Source organism: Rousettus aegyptiacus, unplaced genomic scaffold (genome assembly GCF_014176215.1).
Source record: "Rousettus aegyptiacus isolate mRouAeg1 unplaced genomic scaffold, mRouAeg1.p scaffold_m13_p_7, whole genome shotgun sequence".
Taxonomy (NCBI): Eukaryota; Metazoa; Chordata; class Mammalia; order Chiroptera; family Pteropodidae; genus Rousettus; species Rousettus aegyptiacus.
In genome coordinates this window covers 16,910,492-16,923,812 of record NW_023416310.1, presented here as the reverse complement: position 1 = coordinate 16,923,812, position 13,321 = coordinate 16,910,492, and the positions used below count along the sequence as shown (strand labels likewise).

The 13,321-nt window shown below is 43.7% G+C and overlaps 1 protein-coding gene across 1 annotated transcript in view; it reads right to left on the bottom strand.

Moving 5' to 3' along the window:
• Positions 1 to 3,402: 3,402 nt before the first annotated feature.
• YPEL5 (yippee like 5) overlaps positions 3,403 to 13,321 on the bottom strand; it is a 35,841-nt gene continuing 25,922 nt past the window's right edge. The window contains exon 5 of the transcript XR_001595778.2: positions 3,403 to 5,606. The gene's annotated coding sequence lies outside the window, so the exon portion shown is untranslated. The remainder of the gene's footprint in view (positions 5,607 to 13,321) is intronic.

Genomic DNA, 13,321 nt, shown 5'->3' with positions numbered 1-13,321 from the left:
AAATAATAAAAAAGAAATAAAATAGCTGTCATCCCTGATTTGAGGCCCAGAGGGAGAGAGGCCGAGATCAAAAGTCAGCATCTGTGATTCTGCAAATAGAAAATGAAATGTTTCCCAGGCAGGCTGGGAAGCAGCTCTAAGGGCTTGGCTGGTCCTCTGTGGTCTTATTTAAGGTGGCTGCGCTCAATCTAGAGCCTTGAAAGGGAACCCCAGGGCTGACCATCATGGGGCAGTGGGAGTGCTCAGCCAAACTCCCAGGTCTGCAAAGCCCCAGGCACCAGCAGAGTGGGGGTGGGGAAGGTTGTTGGGGTGCGAGAGGATTAGTTCCAGAGACTAATCCCTGTGGTCTGTACCTTCCCCATCAGAGCTCTCAGAAGAGGTGATGGAAGCAAAAGAGATGAATGTCATAAGTGGCTGTCGTGAGCTCCTCCTGTGGGCCGAACATGATGCCAGGTCTTCTGTAAGCATTATCCCTGTTACTCCTAGTGGGAACCCTACAAGGCAGGTGGCTCCATTTACGGAGGAGGAGAGCTGAAGTCCCAATGATATGAACACCAGCCCTAGGTACAAAGAATTGACACAAGGCAGAGCTGAACGGGAACCCAAGGTCTGTGATCTTTTCCTTTCTGTACCCAGGGATTGAAAAACAGCCAATTCTAGTCCCAGCTCTTTAATTTATTAGTCCCGTAACCTTAAGCAAGACCTTTTGTTTCTCTTGGCCTTGGTGTGCTCATTTGTAAAAGAGGGGAATATTAAGAAGCCTCCCATGTGTTGTAAAGTGCCTGGCATATAGCAAATCCTCAGTGGATACTGTTTTCCCTCCTTCTTCCTTTTCAAATGAAGGGATGGCCTTGGCACTGAGGTGTGAGTCATAAAGGTTTAGACTGTGAGACTGACCACCCTCAGACCAGGACTACTATCTGGGATTAAAGGGCACCTCGGGCAGAGTGTGCCATGGGAGTCAGCGGGCTGCGTTTCTCTGCTCTCCTTCACCACTGCACCTGGCTGCCAGCTCTGTGTGCCCTTCTCCTCGTAGCCCAGGGACTTCCGACCAGACAGGCTCACCTTGGCCCAGATTCAGTTTCCTTTTCCCTGCTCTGAACTCCAGCCAAGAGCGAACCTCAGATACTGGCCTCAGGAACACTGATGCTCAGCATCCTGGCGGTACTCCCAGCCTGCAGAGCTCCTGGGGGGAGGGTGCTGGGGAGCCAGCGCTCTGCCATGAGGTGTCCTCGCCACTTGCCCTCCCTCTCCAGGGCAGGGAGAGCACATGCTGAGGTTGGTAGGGGATGGAGAGCCAGAGTCATCACTGCCTGGGTTCGTGCCTTAACTACTTAAGAAGCAGGGCTGGATAATACTGAGTGACTATTCACTTCTGACCCAGTACCAGCCAAACAATCAAAATCAGATACATTCCTAGATTGAGGGTTGACAGCAGAAAGAAATACTTTCTTCCTTCGGATATTTTCTTCTAGATGTTGGAATTATGGTTTATTTTGGGGATAGAAGTTTAAGCGTTGGTGCTCTTTAACCAGTAATTCCATCTTTCTGAGGACATATTCAGGGATATGAACAAAAACGTCTAAAGATGTTCACTACATCCCCACTTAAGAGAGTGAAAGACTGAAAATAGCACAGATGTTCAACAATAGGGAAATGGTTAAATAAATTATGATATAGCTTTATGATAGACAATGATGCTCACTAAAAATTATGTTTTCTAAGAATTTTAATGACTGGGGATATAAAGGAATGTTGAGAGAGAAAGTGAGAGTGAGAACTATACAAACGCACTTTGTTCTAAGGAATAGAATGATCTACAGATATATATGATCTAATTCATTACGCATTTATCAAATGTTCGCTATGTGCTGAGCCTGGGAGTGGGAACTGAGTCATATACAAGAGAGTCTAGGTCTCATCCTTCAAGCTGCTCACACCCTCACCAAGGCAGAGCTGGAAGGGGCCTCCAAGCACTTTCCGACCCTCCCTCCCTCACTACAGAGAGGAAACCGAGGCCCCAAGAGATCGAGAGTGCAAGGCCAAGAGCTAGAGCAGGTGGCACAGACTGCCTGAAGTGCTGTGGGCGGAGAAAGGAAAGGGACACGGGACGGCGGTGTGGCGGGGGACTGGCTGTAAGTCGCGCCCTGGATGAACTGGAGGCAGTGGGGAGGGGCAGCCGGGCGGCAGGAAAAGAGTGAAACAACCTGGGGACAGGGGTGCTCACCGAAGGACAGGAAGCGAGAACTCTGGGCCCTAACCTCTGCGCTCCTGGGCTTTCTCACTATGCAATGGGGACAGTTTCATCTCTCACGTGTTGTCGTGGGCATTGTGTGTTAAATGAGATAGTGTGTGTTAGAGCCCTGGCAATAACGGTGGCTACAAAGCAGACATTCAAATGGTAGCTCTTCATCAAGCCCTTCACGTTTCCCCGCAAACACTGTGCAAGAAGACTGATCAGCTCTGTTTGCAAGTGCAAGGAGATAAGGGACCCGGTGAGAAGAGTCAGGAGCTGCACCCAGGCGTTGAGTTGCCTCCACTTCCCACACTCTCAGTTAACTGGGGAAGGCGATCCTATCCCCATTTCACACAAGAGAACTGAGGATTAGGGTCCCACCGCTCCACAAAGTAGTGAGGTCTTCTTCAGACTGAGTCAGAAACTAACAAATGCACGTGAAGTGCTTAGCCTGGCTCATGAATGATAAGAAGGGAGTGCGGGAGGTGGGAGGCGGAGAGGAGGTGACTCATCTCTGCCACAGCTCCCTCCCTCCCCTGGTGTTACCGCCTTCAAGACACAGGGTTATGTTCATTTGGGGCCACTGTGCCATTTCCCCTCCCTCATCTCTGTATCACTCTGTCCAGCCCACAGCTGTGGAATCACTGACCCCTGTACCCTCAGCAGGATGTTCTGCCACCATCTAGACGCTTTTCATTTCAGGGTGATGTTGACACACAGATCTGCCCAAAATAAGTTCTCGAAGCATCGAATGGTGTGTGCTCTGGCTAACAAGTGCCCCTCCTGACCCCTCCTCACACAAGTAGCAAGAGCATCTTTGCATTTTTGATTAATAAGCACTGGAAGGCAGCCAGCATTTCTCCTTTCTCATGTGGACATCTCTTTCCCCACAGCTGGCCTCAGTCTAATCCTATCTGCTGGTCACTGTAAAGAAAAAAAAAAAACAGTTTGGTTACTAGAGAGGAGAGAGCAGGGAGAGGCATTTTTCAATTTATCAAGAGACCAAGAGACGAGAGCACTGGCATCTCATTTAAAAAAAAAAAAGAAAGAAGACTACGAATTTTAAAGCAGTTTAGGTTCACAGCAAAACGGAGCAGAAAGTACAGACAGTTCCCATAACCCCTTGTCCCCACACACACACACGTCCCCCCACATCAACATCCCTCCCCAGAAGGGTGCCTGTGTGTCAACTGATGAAGCTACATTGACATATCACTACTATTCACAGTCCAACACCGGGGTTCACTCTTGGCGTTGTGCATACTATGGGTTTGGCAAATGTATAACAACACATACCCGTTGTCATGGTAACATACCGAGTATTTTCGCTGCCCCCCAAATCCTCTGTGCTCTGCCTATTCATCCCTCCCCACCTCCCCCCCAACCTCTGGTGGCCACTGATCTTGTTACCGTCTCCATCATTTTGCCTTTTCCAGAAAGAATATAGGTGGAATCATACAGCCTGTAGCCTTTTTCAGATTGGCTGCTTTTGCTCAGTAATTTGCATTTAAGTTTCTTCCATGTCTTTCTATGGCTTGATAGCTCATTTCTTTTCGATGCTGAATAATATTCTGTCGTTTGGATGTACCACGGTTTATCCATTCACCTACTAAAGGACATCGTGGTTACTTTCAAGTTTTAGCAATTACGAATAAAACTGCTATAAATATCCATGTGTAAGTTTTTATGTGGACATACATAAGTTTTCCAGGTACCAAATTTTTAAGAAAGTACAAGGCAGAGGGAGATAAAAGATTTTTCATATATCGTGAATGAACTGGAGGTGATTCCATATAACTTATGATACCTTTTCTTGAAATCTGGAGACCAGAATTACTTGTTACAACTGGCAATGAAAAGATGACATAGGGCTTCCTTTTCTAAAAGCCTTTTCTTGAACTTCCTTCCTGCCGTCTCCAGGTCCAGAAACCCCCAGGTCTTTCTCAGCTGGATCACAGCTCCTGAAAGCCCTTATGAGGTCATGGGCATACAACACTCCACCTTCTGCACCAGACTGTGAGGCCTTGAGGACAGGGACTGTGTCTTTTTCTCTTTGTATCCTCAGATACAGCAATTGTTCAAAAAATACTTGATGGATACATATAGGAAGGAGGGAATTCTATCTTTCCTTTATTCTAAAAGCTGAATCCAAATTTCCATCTGTATCGATAGTTGAATCAGTCTGTTTTATTAACTCTGCTCCATTATTCAAAGGGCCTTTTAAAAACACATCCATTTTTATTAGTGCCGTTTGAGGCAGAAGGTGCTGTTGTTATTCTCACAGGGATGCAAATTTTGAGGTCACAGAGCAAAATCTCAAGCCAGGAATGGAACCTGGGTCTTGTGTCTCAAACCAGTCCCCTCTCTCATCAGCTTTAGCCCAATCTTTCCGGAGCATCACTCTTTATACAAAGGATGAAGTTGTTCTTGACGTCAGGGAGTCACTAACTTCAGCCAACAGCATCATTACTTTACAACATGCCAGCCACTACTGTAGCTTAATTGCAGTTGAAAAGATGAAGAACAGGCCAGCATTGCTCCACATGGCGTTGTGAGGTGAAGAGGGAAGAGAAATTCAAAGCTTGCTGCCTTCCCCCAGCCCAGCCTGGTCCCTTCCCTTTCCCAGAGTTCAGCCAATGGGTCAGGAGCTTGGAGTTGTACCTGAATCACCTGGTTTAATCCTCACAGTAGGTGAAGTACTGCTATTATCCTCTTTGACAGATAATGAATCCAAGGATCAAAGAAGTTGGTTGATGTGCTCAAGATCATCCACCTTATAAACAACAAGAAGATTTTGCCCCAGATCTAACAAACTCCAAGACATGTATATTAGTTTCCTGTAACTGCCATGACAAAGTACCACACACCGGGTAGCTTAAAACAATAGAAATACATTTTCTCACAGTTCTGGAGGCTAGAAGTCCGAGGTGTCAACAGGGTGATCTCCCTCTGGTGGCTTTGGGGAGAAACCTTTCCATGCCTCTTCTAGGGGCTTGATGTGATGGTTACAAAGCCTATAAAGACACAATCTTACAGAGCACCTCTCTATGTCCAAATTATAGCTATTTTAACTCAATTCAATATTTAGCATCTCTATGTGTCCATCTCTAATTATATTTCATTTCTCACTACTAGGTATATTCCTTAGGGTAGCAATTATTTATTATGCCTGGTGCCTACTGTGGGCTCAGGAAATGCTTGTTAAATAAACAGTATAATAGAGTCATAGAAAAGCAGAAAACAGAGAATTAGATTGTCAAATCATATTGCTTACCAAGCACTGCAAAGGTTTATGCCTGGTTTTCCCAAAGGGTATGTAAGCTTCCAGTGGACGGAGCCTTCCTCTGTTCTTAACAGTGCCTGGGGAGGGCTGCAGATGGCAGAGATGCAATACGCAGTTTAATTCTCTGCCCCGTTATTCATTTTTACATAAATACATCGCATCATACTTAGCTGTTTATTGTTGTTCCCTTTTGTTTGATTCCACTTTTACTCTTTCCTCTATCCTCTTTAGCACCCGCCAATCATCCAAAATCCTGCTGGAGGGTAACTGATATTAACAGCTTGGTATGTTTCCTTTCATATTTTTCTCCATACAGCACACGCAGACTCATACACTGGCACATATACGTGTATATAAGTACATATGGACATAAGCGCTAAGGTTGTCACTGTTTTACATGCCAGGACTGACTGCATTTTAGGTGCTTTAAGAGCTAAAGTATCTTGCTTTTCTTTCTTAATACTACCTGATGGAAATCCATCCGAGTCTATTGGTGTAACTCTAGTTTACACTTTTAAATGGATGCACACTATTTCATAGTGTGGGTATACTGTGATTTATTCAGCCATTCGATGGCAGATGGGCAGCGTATGATTTATTGATCACTTGTTTTTGAGGAAGAGAGTGGCTGCGAATTCTCTGATCTTACAGCCAAATCGTGCCGTCCTCGTCTATCATCTCCCTCCCCCGACCCCCAGGTAGCCACACGAGTCTGCTGGTACTTGGAGTTCTGACTTTTCCCTTCGAATTTGAATCCACACGGCTCTCAATATGTCATCTTAATGGGATCTGAGGCTTTTAAAAATGGAATCCAGACTTTCTGGTCTGTTTCCAAAGAAGATGACTTTTTACTTAATGGCATCAACCCCACTAATCCTGTCTGAAATCTAATCAACAAATCAGACAAGAGAAGAAAACGTTGTTTTTTTATGTGAAATGGACCAAGCGTTCTATAGTAAGATGTGCTCCCTCTTAATCAGGAGCTCTGAAATGAGGGAGGGGCAATTTCCGGGGGTCCTAATAGGCTGGGGGCAGGTGAAGGAGGTGGTCCGTACACAGAGAGGCAGCAAAGCCTGGCCCTGGACAGCCTTCCTAGCTAAAGCCTGAGGGTCCTTCCCAGAGCCTGGGGTCTTCAGCTGCATCCAGAAAGCAACGACTACGTTGCCTGTTTGTTTAAAACTTCTTTAAACTGTGAAACATAGCTGTGTACTTAAAAGTGTATAAAACATAAATGTTATGTTATAAGGAGTTTAATGAATTACTAAAAGTGACCATTGTGCAAACACCATTCAGGTCAAGAAGTAGCATATTATTGGCAATCCAGAATATTCCCCTTCCTCCCCTCTCCTAATTACCACACCTGTCCTCCTCCCTACAAGCAGCAATGTCCTCTCATTAGCATTACCTCCTTGCACCTTAAAAAATATATAGTGGCTTCTTTTGCTCAATATTGTGGATTTTCAAAACTTTAGCCTTTTCTTATTGAGTTGTAACATACATAGGGTAAGATGCACAAGTCTTAATGAATTTTTGCATATGAATAGACCTATGTAATCACTACCCAACTCAATATCAACATGTCATCTAATCAGTTGAAAGCATAGAGCAGAGACTGAGGTTTCCAGAAAAATAAATTCTCAAGACTTCAACATAGAAACCCTGCCTGAGCTTCCAGGCTCCTGCCTTGCTGAATTCAGACTTAAGACTGCAGCATTGGTTCTTAGCACCATGGATTTGGAACTTGCTAGCCCCACAATCATGTAAGCCAGTTCCTGAAAATTAATCTCTCTCTCTTGATTTAATATATATATATATATATTGAATACACACACACATATATCCTATATGTATTCTATTATATATGTATATATTCTAATATATATGCATTCTAATATATATATTCTCATATACATACATATATATGTATTCTAACATAAATATATATTCTGTCTCTCTGGAGAACCCTAATATATTCACTTCATTTTTCAAGCCTTAATTTGCTTATCCATAAAATGAGATGAAAAAAAATCAATCTTGCTAACTTGTTATGAGATTCAGATATAGTGCATATAAAATTCCTAACACAGATATTCAATGAGTATTTAATAAATGGCTATTTACAAAAAAAAAAAAAACCAAAACACCTAATTTATGTTAAGTACATTGAGAAAATGATATGTACCCAGGATGAAGAAAAACTTAGTAGAACCAAATGATAAAAATAAAAAAAAAATAGCTCCTTCTCTCAGCCCAGAGAGAACTAGTGTTAATGGTTGTGTGTATTTCTTCTGGAAATTTCTTTGCAAAAACAATACACAAACAGAAGCAAACGATACCAACAGTTCTGAGCCTTTTTAGTTAAAAGCATGAAATGCATAAAAAACTGTTGCCACTTGGTCTAGATTCTGAGTAGTGTCCTAACCAAGGAGATATTCCCAATAACCTAAAGTTAATTAAAAAGAACTCAAGTTTGTAATTGCATTTTTTGAGCCACATGAAAGCTTTGTCTTAGAAAATCCTGCTTTTCTCTCCCATCGTCTTGACTCATACACCTGAGCTTTTCGTCAAAATTCTCTGAAAAACTCGGAATGTGTCCTGGTTCCTCTTCCCTTTCTCCTGGCGCCTTTCCCCTCTCACACAGGAAAAGCTCATAGAAACTTCTCTGGCAAGGCAGGACTCCTCGGAGTTTTCACAAGAGGAAGGGACTGGGGGAGGGGAAAGGCTGGTGACGGGGTAACCACCACCGACATGAAGACGATGCGCAATGTGTCAGGACTGTGCCTTATCTGTATCACCTAACTGACTCTCACGCGGACCTTGTGAGACGGGCGTTATTCACATTTTATGGATGAGGAAACCAAGCCTGTGTTCAGTCCCTCGTAATTTAAATAGCCAGCTTATTCCAGAGGCCAGGGTCAGACCCTGGACATTAGAAAGATTCCTGCTCACATATTAATAGGTTTTGTCTAGTTATTCCCCTCTGTTGACTTTTTGTGGACCTTCCCAAAGAGGTGTTTAATGTCTAATGAGGCTTCCTATTAACTCTCCCTATTTGTAATCTAAAACTTCCCTTCTTTACACCATAACCTTCTGGAAATTCTTTGGGTACTTCTGGCTGGAACCTGAATGAGGGCATCTTATCTCCTCACATACTAGGCTGGGGATGGAATGGCATCATGAGAGTAAAAATCTTAATGATATCTTTCAATCTCTATCCTCTTCGAGCTTTAACATCTTAATTACAGTGAGGAAAAGGGAAAGTAGGGAGCAAGAGGCCTTTAATTGCCCTTATGTGTCATAAACCATGCAATAACGAGGCCTATGGTGGTTTTAAAATAGGTCAACAAATTCTTTGACATTCCTCTCTCCAAAAGACGGGATCTAATCCTCCCCTTAAATATGGGTTGGACTTAGTGAATCACTTCTAACAAATACAATGGGGCAGAAGCGACACTATGTGACTTCCGAGATTAGGACATAAAAACGATACAGTATCTGCTTGGCTCTCTTTTGAGACCCTTGTCCTCGGAACCCAGCCACCACATTCTGAGGGAACCCAAGGCACATGGAGAAGCCACATGTTGTTTTTCTGGACAACAGCCCAGCTAGGCCTTCAGCCTGCAGTAGCATCAACAGTTAGCCATGTGAGTGGTTGAGCCTTCAGATCATTCCAGGCCCAGCCTTTGCTCCTTCAGCTAAGGCCCCAGAAATAGTGACACAGAGACAAGCCATCCTCACGGTGCTCTGGATGAATTTCTGAGCCACAGAAAGAAACTGTGAGAGATAGTAAATCATTGTTGTCTTAAGCTACTACGTATTGGGCCGATTCGTTACACAGCAAGAGGCAACTTATACAAAGCCATTTCCACCCTCATCTCAGTTTTTAGGGTTATCCCACTCACGCTGTGAAATGCCACAGGGCAAATGACTGGAGTACAATGTTCTCATTTATTGACTATCCTAGTACATGGACAGCAAATTGGAGACTCCTAACCAATGTTTAAGAGTCCTGGGCTGGAACCTGCTTGTCTACACCCCTGAGATCCAGAATACCAGGGTGAAGCCACGACACCCTCAGCGCTGACTGAGGCCTGCCCGAACATCTCAGATCAGAGCTCCATTTTTCAGTCTTGAATCTTGCTGGCTCTTAAAGTTACTTCTCTTTCTTCTTCAGTTAACTGCCACTCACATACGTCAGAGTAAAAAATGAGAGCCAATGCTCTGTGGTTTGCTAATTTTTGAATGCATGTCATTGCAGCAGGAATTCAGTGAGAGCATGCATGTACCCGCCAGCCTTGTTCTTTGTGTCTCAGGCAGAAAGACCACTACAATCATTTTGGGAGACTTTGATGCTCCCCAAGTCCCTGCTGTAAGGTTATGAATTTGACATCCATCCCAGTTGCTATCTACTCTGTCGAATGCTCACTTCAAGAGTGAGCCACCTGGAAATACCCTCCTGCCAACTCCTCTTCAGGTGGGGACTCAGAAATGCTCACACAGGTAGTAGCATCTTCCTGTTCTGGTGCCTGTTCCTCCTTGCGCTATTTTTGTAGCATGTTCTAGCCCCTTCCCAAACCTTTTCTCTGCTCCCAGAGGAAAGCAGTCTGTTCAGGTGCTTCCCAGATGTTTGGTGCCCAAGGCAGCATCCAGTGGACAAGCAGGTTGCTGGCCCTGACCCAGCCTGAGCAGCTGACTCTGATTCCGCAAGGGAGTCTTAGAGACTTCCTCAATTTAGTGACTCACATAATCGTTCTCCACTTGGAACATCCAGTTCTGAGCCATGCTGTCTCTCAGAAATTGTAATTCCAGCCTCAGGCTCATATCTACAATGTCCCTTTGGCTTTCCATTGGTGTTCCAAGAAATTTTGTTCATGCTGGGTCTTCTCTCTTTCCCCTTTCAGGTGGCCAGGATGAAAACGCAATTTTGGCTCCCATCAAGGGGTATGATTTTAATTCAAGATACAGCTGGGCACTGCCCCTTAGTTCCAAAATCCTTAACCCCACTCCCCCAAGTTGTAACACTTGCAAAGCCACCCACCTGGTACAGCTTTAGAGAGTGTAACAATTAATAAAATACACTGTATTGTTCTACTTCATTTAATTTAACGGCTGCATCATGTACCTGGCTGTACCATAATTTGTTTAACTAATCCCCTATTGAAGAACATTAAGGTAATTATTATTGTTATTAGACTAGCAGCTGAACCTTGGACGCACACTCTCAAATGCTTTCTCTCTGAGGAAAATGAAGAAGCTGACTGTTTCTTATCAAACTAACCCTGCTTTTAGAGCTTATCATATCCCCAGCATGAGGTTCACTGGCATCCTCAGAGGTTGTCACCGATGGAGCGGGCCACTCGGGTGCTGAGGTGGGAAAAGGTTGACAACCAGCGTGGCCTTTGAGGAACGAATTTTCACATCAAGGAGAGTGAAGGGCAAACCTCTAAAACATGTACTGCTGAAAAAGTAACCAAACTTCCTTGTATTTGCTTCTGATTATACTCCTCAGAATCCTCCTTTACCCAGCCATGGAATGTCTTCGTGGATATGCTTGTGGCTGGTGTCACCTCCTTTCCTATGTTCAGAAAGGAGTGCTTGCTATAAACAAGAAAAGCCAAGAGACTGGATGTCTATAGAACCACCGCCCTCCTCAGTGAAGGTAGGATCCTCGCCCGTAATGTGCCATGCTTTGTGTCTTGTGACAGTGCTTTGTAGCAAAAGGCAGCCACGTTTAGACAGATAAGAGGGAAGCCCGGGGCCTATGAGAACTCTCCATCCAGGCCCAGGCTTGCTGAGGGGACCACAGGCAAAGAAGCAGGGTAGCTCTCAGCAATGACTGCTAGGTGCCAGACACTCTTCTAAACACTATACATGTTCTGACTCCCTTAATCTCATCACAGCTCTGTGAGGTAGATGCTATTATCCCCATGAAGAGACTGAAGCACAAAAATGTTACTGCTATACAATCAGTCCAGAGAAAGTACCCAGTGGCACTTAGACTTGAACCCAGGAATCTGATGCATGTGCCTAAGGTGACACTGGCTGTTTTTCAATATATTTGAAGCAGAAGCAGCGGGGAGCAGAGTAGACAGAGAAACGGAGAGTTCTGTGACCTTCAAGAGGACTGAAGTTAGAAACTAAGGACACCTACCTCTGAAGGGAAAACAAGGTGACCAGGTCACCAGGACAGCTGCCGCTCCCTCAAGGACAAGGAACCCTTGTTCGGTGCTCCAAGGTGTGGGTGGGGCATAGCTTCGATGGTTCCCCAAGCTCCCTCTCAAGGCCAAATTAGGCCTTAAGTAAGAGGAGCCAGTCTTTGTTTCCTAGAGCCTGAAAGAGCCTAACTAACTTGCTTTATTATGTTAATTGTGTAGATAATCATTATGAGCTTGAATAGGCACAGAGAAGAATAAAGGGTTAGGGTAAAATAACCCAGGAGCTCCTGCAGCCCGCTGAAAAGCAGATCAAAAAGACAAAGGAATTGCAGTCTTGGGACCTTTAAGTCAGACAGAGCTGCCTATGTAACTACAGGAGTCTGCATCAACTCTACGGCCCATTTAATCTCCATTGCGTTTCACGGGTTCAATATTTTTTCATGTCCCCTATTTATTTGTCACATCAACCCTATGAGGCATGCCAGGGAGGTATTGCAATCTCCATTTTACAGATGAAGATGCCAACACCCAGGGAAGGTCCGTTGGAATTGCAGAGCCAAAACTAAACTCCACTGTTTTCCAGGGGTGTGTGGGAGTGGGGTCATATCAGCTCTCCTGAGACCAAAGTGCACATCTCTTTGAAACTCCCAAATTTCGTGAGATAACTTTGGTAGCTTGAAATCAGTCATGGTGGGAGAAATTAATTACACCATGGAAATTAGCAAACACCACAAATCAGGGATCCCCATGCCACTTGTTAAATATTTACCAGCACACCACTGAGAATATCCTCATAATTTCTCATTGGTGCTAAAGATAATGTTTTGGCCCCCTTAAGATCGCAGTTGATGCAAAATAACCAAGGTAGGAAATGGCTGTATTCCCAAATGCTTCAAGTTCCCCCACTGTGGCAGCAGAAATCATAAGAACTAACATTTATTCTGTGCCTGTCAAGTGCCATGCTCTGTGCCATGTTGCTTCATGCATTTTATAATTTATTCCCCATCACAACCATTTCCTATAGATGAGGACATCTGAGAAGTTAAGTAAATTGCTCAAGGTCACATGACTAGAAAGTGGTGAAACTGAGATTCAGATCTAGGTTTGTCTAAACTTCTTAATCATGGTGCCGCCATCTTAGTTACTATTATCATTTCATGAGTAGAATAGGCTTTTCTTCTCAGTTCCGTGGCACCCATCTTTCTTCAATCTTGTAAACACATAATGAAGTTATAACTAAAATCAATCAAGACAACTAATTTTTAACACACAATGAATATTTTAAGAGCCATCTCAAATCTCAATAAAACTCCATAACTTATTAGACCATTTTAGCAATTTATAATCATGGCCTATTGAAAATGTCAGAATTAATATTCTGCTCTCTTATTATTTCAACCATTGGAGGTATCTTACATGATAATTGGCTCTTAGCAGCCACAATCTAATTTAATTTATTTATGAATACCTTGTATTTATATTTCATGGATATTGTTTTAATTATTAAATCACTACATCTTGGAAAAAAAATGTAATTTTGTTACAGAGCAAATGTTCTTCATCTGACATCTGTAATACCATTTTAAAAGTGTATGAGGATAAGCGAGTATTTGAGATCTTGCTCCCCAGCAAATGTCGTCGGTTTGA